This window comes from Cydia amplana, chromosome 15, assembly GCF_948474715.1.
Source record: "Cydia amplana chromosome 15, ilCydAmpl1.1, whole genome shotgun sequence".
Lineage (NCBI taxonomy): Eukaryota > Metazoa > Arthropoda > Insecta > Lepidoptera > Tortricidae > Cydia > Cydia amplana.
In genome coordinates, this window is record NC_086083.1 from 486,412 (window position 1) to 494,883 (window position 8,472).

An 8,472-nucleotide genomic window follows, 5' to 3' on the forward strand; every position below is an offset into this window, starting at 1 on the left:
AAATAAATACAATTCTCAAATATAGTCGAGTCTTCAAGACTTACGAGTCTTGAGGGCTCGAGTCTTTAAGCCTAAAAATACGCGTTATTCACAACACTGCTTATTGGTGGCCAAAGTCCAAGTATTTTTACTTCATCTACGTGTGTAGCTATATAAACTGGATCAACCAAATCTTGTCAGTAGTAAAAGGCGGCAAATTTTAAAAATCGCGGGTTAGCAACACTGTGTTCGAATAATTCCAAAATCGCGTGTCATCTGTGTGTTATCTGTGGAATGTGGATCGTGAATGACAGCCATCATCTTATTGTTTACATTCTGAATCGTTTCTATTTCAAGAGAAATTTCTGCTGTCACCGTTAAATACCAAGATTATGCATGACCTCAAGCAAAGCTAAGGTGCCTACAATGTACAATCATGCTCGTTGACGGTAAACATTACTAAAATTTGAGGTTAATGATTATTCACTCGAACTGACGTATGAAGGGCGGAAAAATAAACACGTTTTGGTTCGATGTACATTGCTGCTTTTTTTAGCGCAATTCTGCTCTTTGAGTGTTACCCTACTTTAATTTGCAGTACATTGCTACTGACAAGATTTGCTTGACGCACTATAGCAATACTGTGCCATAGGGTCGTTCTCGCATTTCGTGCAAATCGGTGTTTTCGGAAATTTACCAAAAATGTGGTGGCGTTTTCGAATATCTGTTAATGCAAGGTTGTAACATAGGGCCTAAAGTATATGTATCTCCAATGAACAATTCTAAAAAAGTTAGTATTTTCTTTATATGTACAATTAACACCCAATTTTTTCATTCATCTCTATATGTAACGCGTGAAGATATAACTTTGACCTACATTTTAACCTTAAGATACTACAATAGAAAATTCGTTGTTTGTGCAATAAATGACTTATTTAGTTATGTTTTAAATCGTATAATATTAGAAGCTAGAAATAAATAATAAAAACTATACAGCCTTATAAGTGTATGGTTCAAGTAATTTCTTCATTACCGACGCGAGAAATAGATTAGCTATATTTTGCTACATAGCGAGGGTATATAGCGCCTACCGCCGATGCAACACATTGTTCGTCAGTCAGTTGGCCGCATGATCTCGTAGCGGATGCCCGTGTGCCACTGTTAGCGAAAATATATACGATCTCTCGGGTCGGGAAGGAGTGTGGTTCTCGATAGTCTTCATCGCCATCGCGTGATTTATACAGTAAGTAGCAAGTGTACATTATTATAATTATACGTAATGAAGTGTTTTAGTGTCGCCTTTCAGATGGTTTATTCTGCAAAATTAAGGTCTGATGCCAACTGATGTAGGCGACAAAAACTTCCAAAACTTCATTCATATCGGTTTCATTCACTTCTTTTCCTTCCAATTTTACTGGGGAAGGTAATGAATGACTTAAGAAGGTAATGATAATATATTCGAGGCAGTGCATTTAATGAAAAGAGGCTTAGTAATTATAAATACTACGCTGTTATAAACATTTAAAACTGTATATGATAATAGTTGAGCCTTTGTAGTCTAAGATGGTCGACCTTCACCGATATGTCTGACGGATGAAACTTACATATTATGAAAGAAAATATGTTCCTGAACATAAATAAATAGGGTTGCTTAAAGAAATATGGTCAAGACTATTTTTATTTTTTTTTTTTTTTAAGTTTTTTTTTTTTAAATTTCACCGATCTGTCTGACAAACAAAATAAGTTCCAATGGAAAGTATACAACTTGTACAATATAAATCAACTAGGTTGCCTATCTTTTCCCGGTCACTATTATGTGGTTATAGGGTTGCTTGCGAAAATCCGATCACAAATAAGGGTTGCCAGGCTTTTAAATAAAATAAGAAGGGAAGACTTTTAGCGATAACTCATAAACGGCTTAACTTATCAAGTTTGCTTTAATTTTGTTTGAATGAGTTTATTAAGCACTATTTTTATGATTTTTTTTTTTTCATATTTTTGGATCGATTTTTCAAAAGTTAGAAGGAATAACCGTTTTTTGTTCTTTCTAAATTATTATTTCCGAAATGATTCACTTTATCAAAAAATGTTGTTTGCAAACTCCTATTTATTTTTAAAGACCTATCCAACGACACCCCACACTATAGGGTTAAAACGATAAAAATAAATTACATAGGTACAAAACGCGAATGATTTAAATATATTTTGTCTATGCTAATTTTTGAAAATTTGAAAACTACGTTTTATGTGATATGGTGCGCAGATGTTCAAACCGACTTAACAAACACTTGGGGTTGACAATCTCGACTTATAATGATGATAAGTAAATGGTAAATGTACCATCTAGCTTGAACATTATAAGTTGAGATTGTCAACCCCAAGTGTATGTTAAGTCGGTTTGATCATCTCCACAGTGCTTAAGACACATGTTTTTAATATTGTCGATTTTAATTGGTGTTAATTTTCTTGAAATACAGTTTTTAGGGTTCCGTAGCCAAATGGCAAAAAACGGAACCCTTATAGATTCGTCATGTCTGTCTGTCTGTCTGTCCGTCTGTCCGTCTGTCCGTCTGTCTGTCCGTCCGTATGTCACAGCCACTTTTCTCCGAAACTATAAGAACTATACTGTTGAAACTTGGTAAGTAGATGTATTCTGTGAACCGCATTAAGATTTTCACACAAAAATAGAAAAAAAACAATAAATTTTTGGGGTTCCCCATACTTCGAACTGAAACTCAAAAATTTTTTTTTCATCAAACCCATACGTGTGGGGTATCTATGGATAGGTCTTCAAAAATGATATTGAGGTTTCTAATATCATTTTTTTCTAAACTGAATAGTTTGCGCGAGAGACACTTCCAAAGTGGTAAAATGTGTGTCCCCCCCCCCGTAACTTCTAAAATAAGAGAATGATAAAACTAAAAAAAATATATGATGTACATTACCATGTAAACTTCCACCGAAAATTGGTTTGAACGAGATCTAGTAAGTAGTTTTTATTTATACGTCATAAATCGCCTAAATACGGAACCCTTCATGGGCGAGTCCGACTCGCACTTGGCCGCTTTTTTTTTATGTTCGATTTCATAAGTTTGTTTCATTACCGTCCACAGATAAAATTACCATCTCGGCCGATTTCATTACCAGCGCGTAGTTCATTACCAGTAGCCTTATTAAATGAAAAGTAATAAGGTTACAAAGGTGCCTTTAGCAGAAAAATGTTAATAAATGAATCCACAAATTGACGAAACCCAAAAGTTTACCATTTAAAAGAAAAATTACAAATCGAGAGAATCTCATCGATTTGCACGAAATGAGAGAATGACCAGTTATCGTGTAAGTCTAAGTAGTACCTAGGTCTGTACTGTACCTACTCGTGGTTGATAATAAAGGTTTAACACTTGCTTGTAGTTTCACTCGCACTGTTTCTTTCGTACCTCATTTTCCAATACAATGTGAACCTCTAGTCTGGGTTTTGGGCAATTAGATAAGTAAAACCCGGATACGAAAAATAATACCTTAATTTAGAATATGCCGGGCCCACATATCTGTCTTCCACAAAAAGTTGCTGAATGTTTCGAATTTATCCGGGTTTTACCCTATGGCTGCTGTAAATTAATCATAGACTGATCAATAATTATTAATAGCTCCTGAAATCAACCGAAAAAGTAAACCAATCTATATGGAACAATAGCAACATGTAGTCACTCCTAATTTTTTGAGGCTAATTACTAGGTACCGTAAGTACATGGGGAATTTAGAAAAAGCTAAGAAATCATACTTACCTATACCAAAGTACTTAAATTAAACGACTACAGTATAAATAAGAGAAAAATACGTCCGTACAGGTACTGGGGCTTTATGAACAATGTCTGTGTTGCACAAGTTGACAATACCGGACTTCACCCATTCTCATTTGAAACGATTTCAAGCTCGGCAGTCCGAGCACGCAGTAAGTGTACGAATGAGAGCATTCCCTCGATTAGACGCTCACGCGCAGCTGCCTGTATATCTACTCTACAGCCAGCCTATTATGGATAGCTTTATCTATCTTTATCCACGTGATAAAATAACTGTCACTGTTTAACACCGTGGGAAAGAAAGTGACGGACACCGTTTTATCACGCTGTCACGTAGACAAGAACGACCATCATATCCGTACTGGTCTACTGACCGGCATCGGCATACTTTGTCGATTGTTGTCATAACAAATGCATCGTTTTAATTCTCAACGCTTGTTTTACGACCAGTGGAAACACAAGATCGTTCGTGCCTACTAGGTACCCACCACCATTACCATAGGTACCATATTGGCGCCCTCGTGCCTACAGATAATCGTGCAATTGCTCATTTCGAATACGTATCTGGTATAAGTATAGCGTTTGCCGTTAGTGTGAATTAAAATGGTGCAGATACAAGAATTGTTAACGTAGCATTTAGTATGTGCATGGTGTAACAAGTCTTCGTCGTAAAACGTATTCCATACATTGTAGCTAAGGTAATCAAAAGTCGATGTTTTTGGGAGAGCCTAAATTCTTAATTTCTTTTCGCGTTTTCGGAGTTGGTCATAAAGTAAAAGTTGCTTATACTGAGGAAACTATCCCATTTATCTAGCAAAATTCGGCTAAGAGTTGAAAGAATCCGCCATATCATTCTAGTAGTAGAGTAGGTATCGTACCGCTAAGCCTCATTCACGTTATCTGCAGAAAGCACGCTTGTGAAGTTGTCATAGTGTGAGATTTTCAGTTCAACAGAGCTTCTGGGTAAGTTAACATTTTAATTTTTAAAAGAATTGTAAATCATAAATTATAATAGCCGGTTTAAACTCTCGCACGAGCCACGAGACGAGCCGCGCCACGAGACGAGAGTGTAAGCGGTGGGCTCGCGGCTCGCAAGCTCGTCGAGCTAATATAATTTAAACACTAACGGCACGGCATAAGGTTTATAACCGAATGACAAGCCGAACGCGAGTGTAAACGGTGGACTCGCGTCTCGTGGCTCGTGCGAGAGTTGAAACCGGCTATAAAGGTGCTCAAAATTATAAATATTAATTTTTAACATACCTACCTACTTACATTTCAAAATATATATTTATCAATATTTGTAGGAACCTAAAACCAAACTGGCATAGAAAGATAATAATTGTGTTTTTTACAAAGCAAAAAGTCCATTTGGTATCAGAATTATCCAAGGTGCTCATAAATATTCTAAACATGCCGCCATTATCTAACTATTAGAGTACATATACAGATATTTTTGAGCACGTTATCTATCTATATATATACATTTATTAATCACTAAACAGCGGTGTTTCTCCGCAGTGTCGGCCGACACCTCCGAGCGCCGAGGCCCTCGCGGCGCGCGGCTCAGTGACGCCCCAGCGCCGCCGCTATACCTACTACAACAGCCTGTACAAACCTATTGCGTATACTTTACCCCAACCTCTACGAATTTCGCTGGTGTAACCGAATCATACATCAACTATCAGATTATCAACCTGGATAGATGGTAGAGACGAGAATGTAATGTTTTACTACATGTTATAAGTTAACTCGTGAGTCAAATATTATTGTTCTAGCGCCTAATTTCTTTATTATTAATTAATTAACTTGAGCCTATATCAGGCGTGTCCCACTCCGCGATTTCATCGCTTTCCTACAAGTAGCTAAAAGTACATCCGTTCGGCCCCAATTTTGGGGAAAGCCATAAGCTGCGCGTGGCGCTGTCGCCACCTAGCGGCCATATCTGTGCTGATCGTAACAGACGCGTTTTGTTAGAGAGTGAGTCTTCTGTACTTAAGTACTATTATTTATTCTGTGCCTATATCTACAGAAACACGAAAATATTTCCCTCTGCCGCAAAATGTACAAAAAGCAAAATGTACACAACGCGCAAAATGTAACAACAGGTAAAATGCTAAATACGCAAAATGTGCACAAGATAAAACGTACAATAAGCGGAACGTACAAAAGCACATTGTACAATCGCATAATGTACAAATCTGAAAATACGCACTACTAGCAAAACGTACAATACGCAAAACGTGCAATATGCAGATAGAGTTGTAAGCAAAATGTACATTTTTTTTTTGTATTTTATGTGTCCCACACCACTGCTGGGTTTACTCCTTTACCCCTTATAACCTCCTCCTTAACTTAACAGCTCGATATCGACTCCAAGAATCCCAGTACTTCCGTGGTTAGGGATGTGCCCTAAAAGTTCGTGTCCGCAAACTTGTGTTTCGGTAGGGTTGAATCGGACTAGGTTGTCCTGATCCCACATCGAGGTTTTGGTGAGTTCATTTTCGATGTCTGACACAAGTTTTTCGCGACTCCATCATCATTTTCTATCTTTTCAGTCTTTTTGACTCCATTTTCCCCTATTAAGGGTTGCATTCTCAAAAATGCGGAAACACGTGTTTACTAATTTGTCGTTACAAATACTTCTACGAAGTTTTTAATAAAATGGTCTAACAAATCATGATTCCCCATACAAACTTTGGACCTCCATTTTACCCCCTTTTGAGGGTAAATTTTGAAAAATCCTTTCTTAGTGCACCCCTAGACCTTATAACGAATCTACGTGCCAAGTTTTAAAACTTTGGGCCCAGCGGTTTGGGCTGTGCGTTGATGTCAGTCAGTCAGTTTCTTCTTTTATATACAGGATGTTTTTCCAACACGATTACTGAGGCCATACTGACCGAAATCTCGAAAAAATTTTGGCCTTCCCCATAAAGGTAAAGGAGTAAATCCAGCAGTGGTGTGGGGCACATAAAATACAAAAAAAAAATTACATTTTGCTTACAACTCGTTCTGCATATTGCACGTTTTGCGTATTGTACGTTTTGCTAGTAGTGCGCATTTTCAGATTTGTACATTATGCGATTGTACAATGTGCTTTTGTACGTTCTGCTTATTGTACGTTTTATCTTGTGCACATTTTGCGTATTTAGCATTTTACCTGTTGTTACATTTTGCGCGTTGTGTACATTTTGCTTTTTGTACATTTTGCGGCAGAGGGAAATATTTATTATAAAATCAGAATTTATTGCGCGAGACGACATATATATATATGTCGCAGTCGGATTGTATAATCCGCCGTATTACATTACGGCTAGCTGTTTTACAAAACAGGGGCGTTTTGAAATGTGGCGGTTCGACGATTAGCCGGATTGAATGCGGCTGAATGAAAATCCGCCGGAATGTATTCGGCGCCATACGTTCTTCAAGACGGCTAGCCGTAATGTAATACAGCGAGTCATTAGCCGCCGCTTTGACAGTTTTTAGTTCCCATTTTTAACACTCGTGGCGCTGCCTGACATAACAACAACAAACTATGAAAAACGCTGGGGTGTCCATCAAATCTGGAGTTCATCGGACTGTTTCTTTTCAAAAAACATTTCCTTCGCGACTTAACTAGACGGAGCCCCGCTTCGCGGGGCTCCTATTTCTGAGCGGTTTGCCCTTCGGGCATCTGAAGCTACCTAACGAACCTAACCTACCTAGCTATTGATTTAGTGAGACGTCCGTGAAAACATTACACTTTGGGGAAAAAAGCGTAGGTAGGTAAGTAGGTTAGGTTCGTTAGGTAGCTTCAGATGCCCGAAGGGCAAATCGCCCAGAAATAGGAGCCCCGCTTGCGGGGCTCCGTTTATTTAAGTTGTGAAGGAAATGTTTTGGAAAAGAAACACATGTAGTGCGGTGGGACCATGGTAAAAATAAATTAAATTGCAAACATTGTCAAACTCCGGTTACGTAGGCGATCGAAACAATGGTCACTCTACAATCTAAATAGTAGATACGATGCGGCTAAACGTAGGCCGCCTTATTGAAGAACGTATCGCAATGACAATCCGGCTAATCGTCGAACCGCCGCATTTCAAAACGCCCCTGTTTTGTAAAACGGCTAGCCGTAATGTAATACGGCGGATTATACAATCTGACTACGACATGTATATTACGCGATACGGTAAAGGTTGTAGAGTAGAGTCAGCTGTAGAGAAAAGTGACATTTGTATGCAAAGGTGCTAAACGAATAGTATTGCTGACTACATGTTAATAATACTTAACATTTTAACTCTTATAAATGTATTGAAATGTATTAAGCTGCGTCTTGTGAGAAGGTATAGTTTAACCGTAACTTTTGACAATGATAGAATCCGTCCATTATCTAAAATATTCCTACATTTTTGCTAAATGTCAGGTAATACGAAATTAGATAAGTAAAACAAAATGTAATTTTACGATTTTATTAAATACCTCAATCAGGTAAATATTAATTATAAGTATAAAAAATATATAAAAGGAATTGTAGCGGCGATATATATTGAGAGGTCAAACTTACATAAATCCAGAAGCGCCTTGGCGGACCGCGTGGTGGTCTATGTATGGTGATTTGGAAATCCTCTGCTTTTATCGACAGCTGCATATATCCATGAGGGGCACTGGGTCACTGAGTACTTTCTGGTTGATTTTCACTTAAATTGCAGCGACA